Source organism: Varroa destructor, unplaced genomic scaffold (assembly GCF_002443255.2).
Source record: "Varroa destructor unplaced genomic scaffold, Vdes_3.0 BEIS01000004.1, whole genome shotgun sequence".
Lineage (NCBI taxonomy): Eukaryota > Metazoa > Arthropoda > Arachnida > Mesostigmata > Varroidae > Varroa > Varroa destructor.
The window spans coordinates 26,967,271-26,984,969 of NW_019211457.1; the positions used below are offsets into that span (position 1 = coordinate 26,967,271).

The 17,699-nt window shown below is 41.7% G+C and overlaps 1 long non-coding RNA gene across 12 annotated transcripts in view; it reads right to left on the reverse strand.

Annotated features, from left to right (window-relative positions):
• Positions 1-1,375: 1,375 nt before the first annotated feature.
• LOC111249634 (uncharacterized) overlaps positions 1,376-17,699 on the reverse strand; it is a 78,381-nt gene continuing 62,057 nt past the window's right edge. For all 12 annotated transcript variants that reach the window (XR_015325962.1, XR_015325964.1, XR_015325968.1 and 9 more), the window contains one exon: positions 1,376-1,783. This is a non-coding gene — a long non-coding RNA (uncharacterized LOC111249634). The remainder of the gene's footprint in view (positions 1,784-17,699) is intronic.

Below are 17,699 nucleotides of genomic sequence, written 5' to 3' on the forward strand. Positions count from 1 at the left end.
CCTGCTTTTAGTGGTAGCGCAAGTGCTGATCAACAGCCTGAGCTTTATACGAACTCAATAATAACATGTTCATCTTTTACCTATAACATATGGTGCGATGCGAACCTATTCGGGCCGATGTGGAATTTCGTAAAAGACTGAACGTATTCCGGCCCCGTATCGTGTATACTAATTTCAATCAAATTTACATCGAATTAGTGTACATTAAACACACTGCCGTAGATCTTTTCCTACTTCTAGAGGCTACTTTAAACCGCTAGAAAGCAACGATCTTATATCTGTCATTACTTTTGCAGAAAATAGCTTACACAAAAAACAAGTTTTTTTTTTAGTCTGTGTGTGAAGGCAGCAGGGTTCATCGGTCCATGGGCACTGCCACTGTAACACACTCCTTTAGCAGCCACATGCCTCTGAGGGCAGTATGATAAGTACGTTGTGTATTTGAAACAATTTGTGTCGAGGGCGCGAAAGCACCATAAATTATTCCATCTTGTCTGGCAGTCTAATAGAGTATCAAGCAAGCTCAGGGGTGCACTCATGTATAGGTGCGCGGAGCTTGAGGCGGGTCCTGCACTCGAGTGCGCTGTACGATTTTGCGACTCACGGAGATACTTTCTGAATAGGCAACAACAAGAGCAGCAACAACGACGACAACAACAACAACAACAACACTAGCAACAAAAACAATGGGCGGAGGCCTACGGAGTGGGCCTTATGGAGGTTAAACAAGCATTTTGGAACTCAATCAAATACTACTACTGTTGCTGTTGCTAGCACCACCACTCATGAATTTCTAACATAAAAATGTATTCAAATAGTTATGTGCCTACTCATCGGCCGGACGTTACGGACGTCCAAACGGAGCCTTCGTGAAGCAATTAGAGAAATATATAAAGATTGCCTAAATTCGTTCTGTGTTGAAGTGGCGCTCATTACTTCTGTATTGTGGATAAGAGTCTTCAAACCTGTCGCATTTTTTCTATCCAGCCAGATAAACAAGTTCAGAGATTTTATGTAGTAAGACATAGCTTGTGAAACTATTTATTAACGTGCGACAAGGAAAGCTGTGCAGAGGTTATATACGAAGCTCAGTATCAAGAAATCGATTAAATTACTTGGGCTTTAGCCAAATTCCACCAATTTCAAAGGTTTCTTGGACAGTTCGCCACTCCTACGTTACGGTGCGATTTATCACTTATCGATACGAGATGATTACTAGACATCCAAAATTATAAAGACAAACTCTGACTGCAAGAAAACGGCCTGCCCAGCCGGACGGAAATTTATATTAGAACTTCAGGCCTTTAAGCCTTCAGCGTGTCCGCTCGGTGTTCTATCCGCTTGATGTGGAGGCAGTCAAAGATGGCCAAATTAGTGTGGTTAGGCATAACTTCGCTTGCATTTTATTCCTAACGATCAGTGTATAGATGCAGCTAGATCAAAATTAGAAAGATGTCCTCATACCGTTTGATGAAGTAAGCCAGGAACAAATGAAGCGTATGTCATTTGGTACAGCATATTTGTTTACATGGATTCATAAAGATATGCATCTGCTGCAGAAAGCAGCAGCTGGACCTATTAGAGCATTCAATATTGCTCTGTTGTTTTTCCAACGTTTCTATCTATTCGCACGACGGATGCGCACGTCTCGTACGAAGCAGGATCAACTAGTTGGAGAAACACTCACCGACAGCTCCCCAATCCTGATGAGCAAGGTTATTGTACCAGCCGTCATAACGCTGTTTCTCCGCGTGAACATGCCGAGCAGGCGGATACTGTTTCACTGTAAAAATAGAAAAGTCACAAAAGAACATTATACACGTAGCTATAGTTGATTAGATACTACAGCAACTAGTAGAGCATTCTAAGCCTAGCAGCTATTGGCTAGCTAACTCAACTAGAACCATATATACTATGATCATGATTATGAGCTAAGGATAGTGCGTACAAAGCAGAGAAATCGTTAAAAAAAAAGTTATCATTGATCCATGTAGAGTCTGTGCGTATACGTTCTAGCTGAGTAAAACAAAAAAAAACATTGGTTTTAACTAGGTACACCAGCCATATAAAAGCTGTTTAGTAGATCTTACGATACGCCTATGCAATACAGGCTTGTATATTTAAAAAAATTCTGTATAGAAAAGTATTATAGTATGAGGAAGATTAGAAATTCTTGTTACCTCCAATATATACATATCTATAGGGCGCGGTTTGTGCTGGAGATGTCATTGTCGGTACGAAGAGTTTCAAACAAACAAAACTTACTTAGACAACTGAATCGGGAATTGATATTCTCAGTTTTTAATCTCCTAATGGCCATTTTTAAATGGCCACTAGTTTATGTACTAGTGATCCAGGTGTGTCAAAAATTACTTCTTGTGATATTTCAGTGAATTTTTTAACCTTTCGTAGTATCTAAGCCCTATGGAGGATCTTCCGGTTTGCGCCATGGAGATCTTCTTCAGCTAAAAAATCGACGAGAGGTACTCCATTGACTTCAGGCAAAAAATTAAGTTTTTAGTCTTAGTGAGGATTCGTTCATCGCGAAGATGTCACATAATAGCCGATTTTCGCTGAAAGTGCAAAAACGACGCACGATTTCTAGCCATAATAGGCTTATTACTTTGTTGCAGAGATAGCTGGTTCTACTTTAATAGAAAATCTGGCAAATGAAGGCATGCGCGCAAATACCTTATATATATAGTATGGCCCTGCGTATGTATGTACATACGCAGGGCCATACTGTAGTCAGTGGGTGATTCACAAGTGAAATATATACATTGTATTGTATGTATATATCATTTTGCGATATACTCACTGACCGCAGTGTAGCTGCGCATGAGTATATCTGAACTTATGCGTAAAAAATTGAAAACCTTTTGTTTACGCACAAACTATTTCCTACGTGCGCTTTCAACATTCCATGTTTGTGTCTACTTAGATCTGTTGAATACGCCTGCTGGCCCTGGGTCAGTAGTTGGTTCCACCGTGGCCACTTTGTATCCACGCCGTTGCTGCCCCATTTCTTATTGACGATTGTTGAAAACATAAATGTACATTATGCCTACAATGTATTAGAGGAGGGTTGTCTGAAGTGTTATCTTCTTTATCACAAGGGTACACGTGCTGCTTCTGCTAGTATCCAACGCAGTTGCTATATCGAGCGCTACAAGCACCATTCTATTTGGCAGTAATCACATGACAGAGTGTTTGTTCATCCTCATCGGGTCGTGGCTATTGCGATTCTTCTTACTTCGGCTACCAGCGAAAACTTGAAGCTCATGTCGATAAAGTTACATGGCTTTGTTGCGTCGGGAACAAGTCCGTTCAAGCGAGAAAAAACTGTCAGGCTGCTTATATGGGATGCTAACGTAACGATTTTATCAGGTGATAACAACGAAAACAGGGGAAAAGGAAGAGTATTAAATTGCTTGACACTGAACATTGACAAGGGAGCCAAGAAAATGTATCGTGCTGTCTTCGCGATGGCCTAGCGAGTAACATCGCGGTCTAGGTTCGAATCCGGACGTAAACACGTCTTGATTTCTGTTGGCAAAAGTCAGCCATCTGATGGAGTACTGATGGTACTGGATGTCAAAGTCAACATCTAGAGATGTGTTGAGCCGGACGAGAGATATGGCAAAGAAAATGGAGAAATATGCTGCGATAATACATAAATACACCCTGATACAGAGTAGATAAAGGGTCTTAATAAACGGTCCAAATGAATTTCATTGACTTATTAAAAGCTACTGAAATTGTACTAATATAAGGGATGAATACGCTTCTCTAAATCATACAAAGTCCGTCATACAAAGATGAATTCTGGGTTGTTTAATTACCTTGAGCGGTCAGCGTAATGCAGTATTTAACATCATGCAAGTTGGCTTTTCATTCATGCGTGCCTACAAGACGAAGCGGATGGGTTCGCCAAACAGGTCACATAAAATGAACAAATTATGATCTACCAAGTTCATGTCAGTTTTTAAGGATTAACAAGGTACACAATCAGGCAGAACTGCCGAAACGATCAGATAGAAGAGGCAGCTGTACAATAAATACACATAATCCTTCCACTATAATCCAAAATATAAAACAACTTGAAGATAGTTCTAAATCCGCTGTCACCTTTGATATCAACACATATCTGCAATTTAAAAGGTTTGTCTGGGAACGCAATGGCCTGGCCAGTTTGAAATTACGTTTTTTACGTTAGGTCAGTAGCAAAGGATAACCATTTGGCGTTCATTTTCATGACACCCGCAGCGGTGATTTACTAGAATCAGATTTTTTTCTCAGAATACGATTGGTTAAACAAACGTTTTTCCAACGTGACATTGTCTGCGGACGCAAGTAGTTAAGGGTCCACGTACAATCAACGTGAACTTATCACTCAAGTAACAGCGATAGAGTCAACGTATGCGATGCCAATGTACGCGGCGAAACTATAATTATCAGTGGGTTTTTCTAATGTAACTTGCTGAACCATCAGTACTTGGCAGGGGAAACTTAGCGCCGACAAAAGGTGAGCCTTTATCTTACTGTTCATTTGGGTAGGTGACGAACTTCTTGCAGCATTCTGATAATGGTAATCATTTAGATGTTTAGACGAGCGAATCCTTTTTCTCATTTTCACACAGAAAAAGTTTTATACCTCAAAAGCTTTTGCATGGTCTCACTTCTAGCTAATTACTAACTATTACCGCTCTCGTTATCTTTCTTTACAAGTCCACTAAACGCGCTCGTTCAAATGATAAGCTATGCATAAACGGAGAATTTCAGGAAATTTCATAATTTATATTGCCTTCCAGTGTTGCGCGTTTTCAGGCCGGATTGCTGAATGGCCATAAGTAGAAAGCCTTCTCGAGTTTCCGTCGTCGAGGAACCGCAATCCAATTGGCAGTGTTTCCAGTTAATTTCCAAATGGATAAGCATGAAATAAAGCGCAAAGCTTTATTTCATGCCTATCCATTGGGGTGTCCTAATAAATAATTGCAAATATCTTGCACATGCAATTAAACCGTTTTACACAGGCACATGTCGGGACGCTATTTTTTTGAATAGGCCACTGCAGGTAGCTAGAAACATTAAGTGTATTGTTGCTCAGTCAACCAATACGTTTTTGTTCTATTTAGAAGTTCCGGCGTCGTTACAGCGTTGCGCATGACGTTTATTCCGGTTGTGACGGAACAGCAAAATTCAATTTCTGTTGTTTATTCGCTGCGGGCGATACGGTCCGCTTCGATAATTTCGCTGCTAAGTCCTTGAGTTGATCCTACGCCGATACGATAAGTGGATTCACGCAGATCCGTCTAAAGCGTCGTGGTGAGTAACCGGTTTTAAAAAATCTCGCGTTATAATACCCATATGGTCTTGTCGCTATGTGGTCTGTTTAGACAATATTTTGTCTATTCGAAGGGATGGTATCTACGGCCCTTGCGTCTATGATTTTGCTTCGCCTCTGTCTACAACGGAGTAGAAAAATTGATCCCATTGGGACTAAGCGGGTAAGACAAAAGCCCAGCTGGCCCCTGGCAATGTTTCATAATACCGTCATATAAGGATTTCACACACAGTGCCTACGTAGCTCAGTAGAATGAGCTGGACGTTTTTATCTTGAAGGAGAAAGACCTACCTTGGCCGCGGGACGGTCGTTTACTTCCGCTTGTTGCCCGACAGTGCACTCACCCATAGTTTGCTTCGAAAAACCTTACTAGTCTTTTGGCCCACTGATCTTTCCTACTATTGGACACGAACAACGCGTCGACAGTTGCTAGACTGGTAATTCGAATAAAACAAGATCCACGTGTGTTACATTATGGCAATATTACGTACTAAGACATGGTTAACAATGGCGATGAAATTAGAGCTTATCCAAAATTTATCCTGAATAGTCGAAGCTCGTACGACGCATAGGTGATCGGATATTGAAACGATCGTGAGTGAAAGCGACATTTCTCCACACCTTCTACATGGTGAACACTTTGAGCTATCCGTTCGTTAGTAAACGCGAATCCTGTCAGCTGGATATAATATTCCATTCGTCCCGTTCCCACAGTGCTTTCCAGCACTTTTGAAAAGTTTATGCAGATTTTCTCAGAACCTATAGCGACCCGGCTTTTTACCTAGGAGCCGAGCTTTTCCGTGCCGTTTACGCACTGGATTCCATGAGCTCGTAAAGAAGACGACCATAAGTATAGAAGAGGATTGTTGCTTTGAAGATCCTTCAGGGACTGCAGAGCCTATTGGGTTTGCTGGCTGTTTTGCGGATGCGATGGTGAGAAGCGGCCCTTTCTCGATTAAAGGCAAAAAAAATAAAGCAAAAAGTAACTTGCCCTCAGAAGGTTGTGTGTCAATAATCTCAGTGAGCTCCTATCATAATATACAAAACGGAAGAACCTCACAGGTTCAGAGAACAACACGATCTCCTGTACATCCCTATTTCTCTCATGAACTAATCAAAGTAAACCACTATTCATTTATGTTGCAGTTTAGTAATCGACATCATTGACACGACAAAATCATATAGCTATCATCAAATATCTTCTATTCATCAGCGTTTCCTAGCAATCTTACTACCAAACAACCTATTAAATTGACCTTATAGGTGTAATTTGCTCTTCAATAACACGTCATGGTGTTGGTCGGGGTGTTGAGCTTCTCGCTTTGAGTCAGTTCTACTCTCCAGCTTTTCATGCTACGATAAATAGGCAAGAATAGAAGAAAAAATATCTTCGACCTTACGACTTACGAAGCAATTTATGGCAACAGAGATACGACCGACTGTTGGACGAGGCCGAACAAGACGTGACATTGAGACGAGACGTCAAAAAGCCTATAACATTTTTATTACTATGTTGATGTGTGTCGCCTATGTGCCGCAGGCCCTAAGGAGAGCGGGAAGATTCGCTTCCCATCTACACCTAGAATTCGATAGCCAACTTCGCTAGAATTGCCCTTGGCCGTACGATACTGTAGTCATTCAGCGTCAACCAGTTCTACCGATTAAAAAAGATGACCGTGTTAAGTAGATAGGAGAATAAGATGGGCGTGATGATGCTACATATAGTACACAGACACTGAAGAAGAACCCCGAGGTAGAACTAACTCGTCTACCACAAAGAACAATGTTACACAATCAAAGACTAATTATTCACAAAAAATTAACTAGATCAATCCCACCTACGCTATGTTACTTAGGCTGTGAATCCGTTTAATATATATGTTTAAATGTTTTCGCTTAAACATTTCACGGAGTTCGATTCTGTCCCATTACTGTTCTACTAGGGACTAACATTAGCAATATTCCAAATAGGGTTTTTGTTCATTTTCATGTACGACGTGTCCTTTTGCTCTACCTTCTAACGAGCAGCATTTACCGCATTCGAGTTAGTCGACTGACCAGTAACTAGCTTCCAATGGTTATAATTATCACCCTGTCCCTTAAAATCCTTCCAGTGACCTTCTCTAGCAAAATGTGATTGCATTGCCAAGAGGTTATGACGCCCGTAAAAGAGTGCTGTTGATTGTTATCAAGAATCGGCTCCGTTGAGAAACTGCGGACTTTGCCCACAAGAATTCCCAGAACCAAAAAAGCGCGGATGCAAATGGAGAGTTCTACTAAATAAACGTTTTACGTCTGCTACTGGCTTCATAGCGCTGGCTCCCAGCACGGAACGAATCGAAACTATAACTTAGAGACCCAACTACATCAGCTACAATTGGCCAGTCGCCTAACCCAGCCAGCAAAATTAGGCCGTCTTTTCTCTTCAAGCTCCTTCAAGCTTTGTTCACACCTAGCAGACGCATTTCCTGCTCTTTTTCATTCGCTATCCGCCTTTCAGTGTGAATTCGGCAGTGGAAATACTGTCTTAATATCTACACCGTTTTCTGTGTCGTTATGTCAGCCCAATTTCTGCCTGTCTATTCTGCTACTCAAAAATAATATATGAAACATTTACACTCGTCTCCAAATACGACCAATTTTCAGTCAATTTTATTTCAGGTTACCGCGCTGTCAAAGGTGCACTCTGTTATAGTTTATATAACGCCTGTAGGATCGACACGAAAGGCCGAGTCGGTCTGTGCTACCGGTCAAACGATGCCTGTAAACGTCGGGTAGGGCACCTTGAAGCAAGGACTACGAAAGTAAAACAAAAAAGCGCGAAGTTCTCCCTTCGCTATCCCGTTCGTCGATATTGGCGCAACCGTACCGTTATCTGTTTTAATCGTCGTACCGATGCTCCTGCAGCCGACAATTGTTTGTTGGTACTCTTGTGCGATAGGATCAAACATTGCAGAGGTGTTCACAGCAGGCGGCGCCGAACAGCGTGGATAGGGCACCGCTATTTTGTTAAAGGGCGCTGATCACCGCCACCGTCATCGCTGCCACCCCCCGCGCCAAACGCGTTATTTACTGCTACAGGTGTGTTTGCCTTGAACTTGATTTGTTGACGTAGCATCAGCGACGCGGTGGTCACTATGGCCAATGGGTGAAGTCAGGGGGTCATAGCGATGACACGCTCATAAGATAACCTAAACCAGTGATGCAATGAACGTGCAGTTTCAGACCTAAAACTTGAAACATTTATTTAGATCATTCCAGGAAAATACAGAACGGGAATAAGCTACACGGTACTGAAAAATATGATGAAGCGTCTACGTTGATGCAGAAATCGTTAGGTCGAAACTCTCCAAGCACGTTAAACGTAGGACTGTGATGTTTCTTCTGGTGAATTTCAGCGCTGATAGTTGATTTCAGCTTATTTAGTTCTTGTCTATGACACAATTTATTTTACTTTGGTGCTTGAAATACAACAATGAAACTCAGCACTCGTAGAACTGTTCTATCTTCAGAAGCGTCTATAACGTAAACCGGCACTATGGTGTACTAATCGCCATCGTCTAATTAAGAAACCACGTACTGCTTTACTTTCGTACTAAAATATTGCCTATACACATATATCCTCTCCCTGTGCTTGTCTTTACAGCCACCACTCACACATAATTACATCAAATATCATCTGGATATACATTTGTCACAGATTAGACCGTATATATACACGTTGCTTGCGCCATATAAATTATATGCTATTCAATTTGTAAAAGACGACACTGACACACCCACTTTAACGCCAATAACATTTGTCTCGGCCATTATCAAAATGCCAACAATAGCAGAAATAACAAAAAAAAAAAACTAATTCTAGCATCAATCGACTTTTGACAGAAGTGCACAATATTACACAACATTAATTTATATATGTTACTAATGATGTTCCGTCATGGACTGTCTTATCTACAGAACGGAAAACGGAATTGGGTTTACGGTCTTCGTCAGAGTTGGCACTATCGAGTCAGTGTTGGCATATAGGCCCAGGTAAAAAAAGGACGAGCAAATAATCATCATCATCATTCTTATTCAATGTGTTTATTATGCTATAATGGCAGTCTCCATTTATCATGTAAACGCTTCGAGTGGCCACCTTTATTTTTAGGGCTGATTAGCAACGCTTAGATACAGCAATCATTTGGTCGCATTGTCGCTTGTCGCGAGTGATCTCTTCAAACGCGTTTGATATGTAGATATTCGCCTTGCCGATGGTAGATCGTTGTCGTTCATAGCATCTTAAATGAGGGAGCCTGCCTGAGTGAAATCTCGAAACAGTCGAAGCCTATCGAACCGCAGACATGGCCTATCACCCGAGGCGAATAGGCCAATCGGTCATACGTATTTATACGAGAGTGGACAGTGAATGGCGTGACGCCGTCATTGTAAATAACTAAACGCATTGTAATGACTATTTTCTGTAAACTTTTTCCGTTTAGACACCCGTTAACTTAGATTTTTAACTATTATTTCAAGTGTTAACCGACTTCCACTTTTCCCTGCTCCTGTGTGTATTCATAGTGCTACATATATATATGATAAAACGAGAGATGTCTGAGTTCACATGATGACACCGTCCACCACTGTTGACCAAGCTGCATTTTGTTTTCAAAGAGAAATGCAATGTTATACCCGTGCCGCCCAAAAGTGCTCAGGTATTCGAAGATGAGGCTCTTATGTGGTGTGCGAAAGCTAGTTATGCCTCTCTATGTCCCGTAGCTTCACGCCCGATATCGCCGGCCAACACTTCATCAGACGCTGGCTTCGAGCCCAAAACGAGGTGTATATACGCCCGGACGCAGATCTAGATCGCAACGTGTCCCTAAAATAGCAGGCGTTATACACATTGCTCATTAAGCTATCACCAAGATAAGCTTTATGTACCTGTAAAGTCATAACCGAACTACAGTAATTGGAGTACCCAAGTGAAGGCCCAGTTCGAGGTAAAGAAGAGCCCGTTGCACAAAGAGACAAACATTTTTCCAGCGCTTGCTGTAAACATAGAACAACACGATAAATTCGAGCAAGTCATTAATAGCAACCTAGCACCGTTACCACTAAATGGATAAATAATTTGTTCCTAATATATTTTTATTGTTTTTTTGGTGTTTTAATGCAACTTGTTATGTCGGAGAAAAACAAAGGGTGTTCCGTTCTCGAAACTGGCCCCGCCACACTATAAGAGACGTGTTCCTTTTGACTGAGTTGCTAATCGATATAAACAACCGTGATGCTTATCACGTCGTCGTTGACATCGCTGACAACCGATAGAAAAGCCGTTTAAGTAAGGGTAATTGTTGCTTATGACTGTGCGACTTTGTACATGATGGTACAGCATTGACTGAAAATCTGTGACTCGGAGCGGTACTTCGAAGACAGCCCGTCAAGAACCTCTACAGTTGACCGGCATAATGCAACTAGATGTGCGTGAACGTTTCTCCACCGTCAAGCGTGATTTATTACGTAGTTATACCTTTCTAACCGCTATCACAAAAAAATTGGCTTCGTAGCAGTAAATTATTTGGTGGAAGCACACTTTGACATGTTTCTATGCCGAAGTCATCGATACGCGGTTACTGTCTGGTACGGGAATCAAACTGCTCGTTCTCTAAGCAGGCTATATTCAGCGCAGCAGTAGTCAGCATCCGACAATGACGATAACAGCCATTGTTTTCGGTGCGTTGTCGATTGTGATTTATGTACATTGTTTTAACTATTGAATTCGACATTGAAATTACCGACATTTTATCAGAACGTTTCATATACGCTACTTGCAATTTCTAATGTACACTCATTCTTAGATCTTGGATTACTCCCACATCGAGGCGTACATCATGCGACAGATATTACGCCTGTCGGAACGATCATCATACAGTTTCTAGCTCTCTGTGGAATTTAGAAAAACTTACGTAACCCACTAAACAAAGCTTAGCAAGCGATATGGTATCGCGACCGGTTGTTGTGAGTATTGGGTTCGATGCCCAATTGATACATTATGATTTTTGGAACCTATCTAAGTTAGCGATTTCAACTCATTATACTACCATTACGACTCATTGTATTAAATTAATATTACTTTTTTTTACAGCTAATTTATTCAAATTCAGTCTTCATCGTGAAGCACACTGTTATATATATATATATACACACACACTGTTATGTATATTATTGTCCACTCCAGAGGTATAAGCATGAGATAATCTCTAATCGTCATAGGGAAGGGAACGTATCCTCAAAGGGGGTTGCATGGCTTGTTAAACACTCTATGGCAATTTTGCACCCCTGAAAGAAACTACACGACCCCATGCAGTTGCACAGTATTTTTACTATGTCGAAAAAAAAACGCCATCATGTAAGGTAACACTTCACAGCAAACTTCTTTGAGTCAGTCTTATGGGAGGCCGTCAAGTCAGGCACCTCTTCGAACACCCTGTGCTCACATATAACAGTACTTACAATGACGATAGTAATAGCGATAATAACGGCGATCGAAAAACGACAACATGAAAGTCTCATAAACTACGGCCATTAGCATAAACTCCAATAACAATAACCATCATATGAATGTATGTTTCCCATTTTAACACAATTAGGTGTTACACGCCCATAAATTAGCATATTACCAAAAAAAAAAAGCTGCTGCCATTGGCCCTATTGAAACGTTTTCTGTTGAATCAACCTCCGGATAGCTCTTAGCCGATTCAAATAGACGAGTTATGTCAGGGTGACTCTTTTTCCATCTCCTTTTTCTCTCCTGTTGTCCTAACCGGCTACATTTGATCCTTCCAGCCGTTTGAAGCAATCCAAATCTACACAGGCGGACGCTCAATCATTGCTTTCGTTGCTGCTACTGTTGAATCGCGCCTATTGAACCTATCGCGGCTTTCCTGCATCGTTTCAAAATTGTACCGCCGCGCGCCCGGATACCGCTGCTGGTTCAGCTGTGATGCTCGCCCTGCTAAACGACAGTCAGTGGGTGATACCAAATGAAACTATCGATTGACGATGAATCGCTACTCAAACGAACCCGCAACAGCTGCAGCCGCGGCTGTTGCCTCCGAAGTTCAAGTAGGCTGTGTCCCGCAATTGTGCACATCGGGTATTCAGACCTTTCGGTTTCTTCTTTCAACTGTTCTCGTTTGGGCATGCACTCGCCTTCGGTTTCGTTCGATACTACCGCAACGAATTGTTATTAACATGGACACACAAATCTACGGATAGAGAGACACGATATTCAAACACACATATACACGTGCATGCACGCACATACAGACGGATCTATACTCGTACAGTAGTAACAATAAATATTCTCAGGTACCCGTCGATGACGCACGTCACCGCCCTGCCGCTAGTCTCGATATTGGGCAATTATTATTACGCAGTAGGCTCGCCTCTTCGAAACAGCCTTTCGCCGGCTGCTTTTGGGAACCGGTACAATTCAAAATATTATTGTCGTTTTACCTTTTTGCGTTGACTCCCTTCTCGGCCTGTTCATAGAAACAAAAACAATGTTGGAACCAGCGTAGCCGTTCATCGATCGGTAAAAAACACGTGGAGGTACGTGCATAGGAACAAATAAAATTCGGCCAGTTAGGGAAATTTGGTTGATTTCGACATTTGTTGGGAATTGAGCTTAACGACGACCTAGATGTAGATGAAGCAACCCGGAGGCGACGTGCGGAATAAAATTGAAAGTGCTTCGCATGTTATACTTGACTGGGACATTGGCTCCGCTTCCTGGATCCCTGCCTATACTGGGGAAGTTTTGCAATATAGTTTTTCTTCAGTGCTTTTAATAATATATCCCAACAGCGGACTATAGAAACTAGGTTGTGGCAGAGGAATTCAGCTGACTGTTTTGGTCAGTGCAGTAGCGTCTGCGGTGGAGGCGTTCAACAAAACTTCAGAGGTTTCAGTTTCTTAAATGTGATATAATTAATGTCTACATATGAACCGATGGATTTTTTTATTGTGTGACCAATTTTTCGTATCACGAATTTGATATCCTAGTATGTACACTGTGTATGGTAGCATTATATCGAGGACTGCTAACCTAAAGAGATAATGCGATTTTGATTCATACAAATGACGAATATTCCGGTATACACACAGCCTATGTCCAATTCATCCACTCATGCCATACACGTAACAGCTATCCAAAACATAATCACGATAAATGTACTTGACGAACGCTGATAGTTTCCCTCATTTTCCTAAAAGTGGGTTTTTTCCACAACACTTTTATAGTTGTGTACTACCCATTCTACGGCCGGGTGTGGACACATACTTAAACAAAAACAGAAACCCTCATCTCTTTGTTTTTGGCACGAAGGCTTCTTCAATAGCTAAACAAAGAATCGGCACGAGCCACAGAGCTTAATTCCGATCCGTTCTTGCCAAAGGGAAACGTGTAGAAGCCGTTGAATAAAGGCAGGTGCCCTTTCCACAGGCGCGCCTCAACGTGCCATTTCACTTCGAGGATTTTCTTATCATTGCATGAGAGCAGATAGACCAAGCGGCAAAACGCTGCCCGGTAGAAGATAATTTTAGGGTAACCAATTTTTATCATCATCACGATCCTCAATGCCATATCATTGTCTCAACTTTCTTTGCAGCTCTATAGATGGGGGCTTATCGAAGCCTAGAGCACTGATTGATTCACCTTTACCACCGGGTACCGGCAGCTTCGTCGTGGCCATAGTTCGAAGTCTTTTATTCAGCGACTTAAGTTTCACTTCGTAGTCCATTGTTGACGTCCGGCCTATTATGAGCTGCATCCGATGAAACTGCGATTGGACGTTTGATGATTGCGTGGTAACTCGGTGGCTATTCAACACTCCTCAGTATATTTGTGAACAATCGTTGTCCTTTCGTCTTGTATCGAATTGAATATTAGGGCGAAACGGATGAGCTAGAATGCACACTTCCTGTTGGCTAGCTAATTTGCTGACGTTCGCATGCCGGACGGCTCAGATGAAAGTGAGCTATGAGCAGAAATCCAGCAGTGAATCAACGCTTGTCTACCGTCATTTGAGCTGTGATTGCAATGCTTAACCCGTCTAGTCAGCAGGTTACTTAAGCCTGTTGGCTCGTGTTCAGGCGCCAATCTAGCTATAGATATTACCCTTGAAGTTTACAATTATTGCAAAATAATAACAAGTTGCTTTTAGAGACAACATAATACTTGAGCATGGGCGTTGATTGTTACGATCCTTGGTAAAATATGGTTTTTATCCATTGTGGCCAACTAAGCTAGCCACCTGCCTGGGCGGCATACCTCCTCAGCGATCGTCTAGTGCTGCGGGCAAAAATTAATAGTTGGGTGAGTTCCTGAATACGCTCTCTCGATGAACGAGAGTACAGATATTTTATTATATACTACCTCGTTGGCAGATCGTTATTGACGCAAGCAAGAGGCACAGGAAAAATTCATCGACGTGTAATAACAAACCCCACAACACAAACGGAATACCACAGTAGACTATTAACTGTGGTATGGCCACCTAGACGGAATAACGTGTTTATGTTATTGCTAACTAAAAAATAACATGGCCAAACTAACATAAAATAAACTTCATCTCAATGACGGCTGATGCCGACCGATCCCCGCTAACCAGTTTCCAACTGCATAAAATCAAACGCATTCACTGTGCCATCGCTACCACGAGTGATCATTTTGCATAGATCACTTCGCCGTATATAAACACATAAATACTTTCATTATACACAGAGCGAGCGAGAGAAAATAAAGTAGGCGGGTCCACTAATGGCAAAAAAGCAATTTCGCTAAATTAATCACTGCCAATATTCTATATATGTATGTATTCAAGAGCGCAAAACGTAAGACGAATCGTGCGAGACCTGCTTTTCCTCACTTAGGGAAACCGTTAGCATATAACATCGGTTCCATAGAAATAATCGCATCTATATATATGTATATATATGAAGATTTACACATTAGCACATGGTGATTGGCTCTATTGTAAATTACTTCCAGTGTATACCCTAACGTAATGTTTCCAAAAGAGGTGACTGAATAAAAAAGAACGTAATTGATCCGCAGCATTAAAAAATCGAAATGGTTTTTAATGTAGTGCTTGGCGGAATATCATAGCATGCGTCTATTCGTTTAATTGAGCGGCAAACAAGCCCGTCGTTCCGTGACAGGAAACAATGCACAATCCTTCCTTCAGGAGAATAGTAAAGAAGGATTATTTGCATATCTATGCATGCGTATATTGAGCTTATACATGGACAAAGAATTCAAAGACATATGGACGTTCTTTTTTCAATTTTTTTCAAACCACCATCAAAATTGCTTGACTATCCCCGAAAGTCGGGTAGCATCGTCTTTTTTTGTGTATTGAATAAAATCCTTTGGCTTTCATTGAACCGCGCCCTGGCTTTCAACAAAGGTACCTTGAAATATTCATGAAAAACTTCGCTTTTTTGTCTTTGATGTTTGCTCCTTTGAACAACATGGTGAATTCTACAGAGTTGTTTTGGAAAGTCTTATAAGAAAGTTCATCGCGTTTATTAAACTATCTTATTTGCTATTGATAAATAGAAAAATAGCGGCGCTTCCGATGGCATCGCCCGAAAAGAAGGTGGGGTATCCGTGATAGAAACCGCAGCCAGCTTGGGGTATAGCAGAAAAAAAGTTCATCTCCACAGTGAAATACAGCACGCTGACGCTAACCTCAAAAATCTATTTCTGTCTAATTCCTAAATTAGCTTGACTCGTGTGCAGAGGTATTATGGGATTCTGAGCGCACCAATAATCCTACCGTGACGGATGAAAAGCATTGATTTCACTGTCTAGCGTTCCATTCGCTCGTTGTTATTACGAAGAACACTACCCAATGTAAATGAATTAATGAATCAGTTATAGGAGAACAGTGAGCTTGAATTCAGATACGAACTCATGCCGGAGGTCGGAAAAAGATTCGAAGTAGTTTCTTGATCCTTTCGAAACCTCAAACGAAATTATGACTACAACAACGTGCAAAAAAGGCCTTGGGTCGACGTCAAACAAAACGCTGCTATTCGTGCAATCTCTTACCGCTAAATCCCTCTAGAGGCTGCTCTATTCTTATCCATTTGCCATATCTATTTATTAATTAATGTGCGTTATCTGGTTTATATATGACCTGATCTCCCGTTACGGCATTCGGTGCTGATACAAATGTGTCGTTGAGTCTTTTGCCAAGGAACATCATCTGGCCGGAATAGTGACAGCCTAACGGCTAACGGCCACACTAGCAGCTGATATCAGCGCGCATTTACTTAAAGAAGAAAAAAACACCTAATTTTCGATGTGATCGTTGTCTCTGAAAGTCACGTGTTATAGGCTATCTTATGTTTACATTATCTCTTATCTCATCCTAGCAGCGCCCTCGGGTGCTCGGAAAGTTTTCCATTGTTTGACGATTTCAGCTGTTGCTACTAACTTCGAGTCTTACTTACACGTAAAAACGTAAACAGAGTTATAGTAGATAGGAAACGCTGGCGTACCCCAGTTTCAACCTTGCGCTCGCATCCGTACAAGTAACTGCTAAGAACTGAAACAAATGACAGCAACTTAATGTTGCTAGGTGGAACTTCCGACCGACCATTCGCCAACTTCATTCACGTCTCCCGCTTCCTCCCTGAAACGAATATATAACCGTTTCAAAATCGATGAACCGCGCACCCTCCTGTGTAATACGTGGTCTGTCAGCTCCTTCTGTCGCCACTGGATATAGCCTTTACCTGTGGCAGGGCTGTCGGGAGCTAAACTTGCCACGAGCCTATGGAGAAATGTACAGAACATTTACTACCAGTACTCCACTGACTGTGGTCGTACTATAGCAAAGCAACTAGCATAACGAGTTTGCCGGATAGTTTGGTCGTGGCATTATTTTTCCGCCGCTGCGCAACTGTCTTGCAGGACGAAAAAATTTCGCCGTTTTCAAAAATAGTAGCGTCGACCGCACCTATAAAGGCAGCGGTGACAGCGGCACCAGCAGCTGTAAGTATCGGCAGCACAAATCGTAGTTCTAACGACAAGAATAACGTTGCTTGTTGGACTATTGTCCATTTTACTCAAAGGCAACACTCACAGCCCGATGTGGTCATATACACAGTGCATATAGACGTAAACACAGAAAAAAAAAGAACACGTTGTTAAGCACAGTGTAGCGGTGTTGCTCCGATGAGCGGCCACAGATGGATTATTGTTATCCGTTTAAAAGGTGGGGACCGGTGCACAGTCTGCACACGATTCTATCGCAGGCAAAAGACGAATGCAAAAAAGGATAAGGAACCGAGA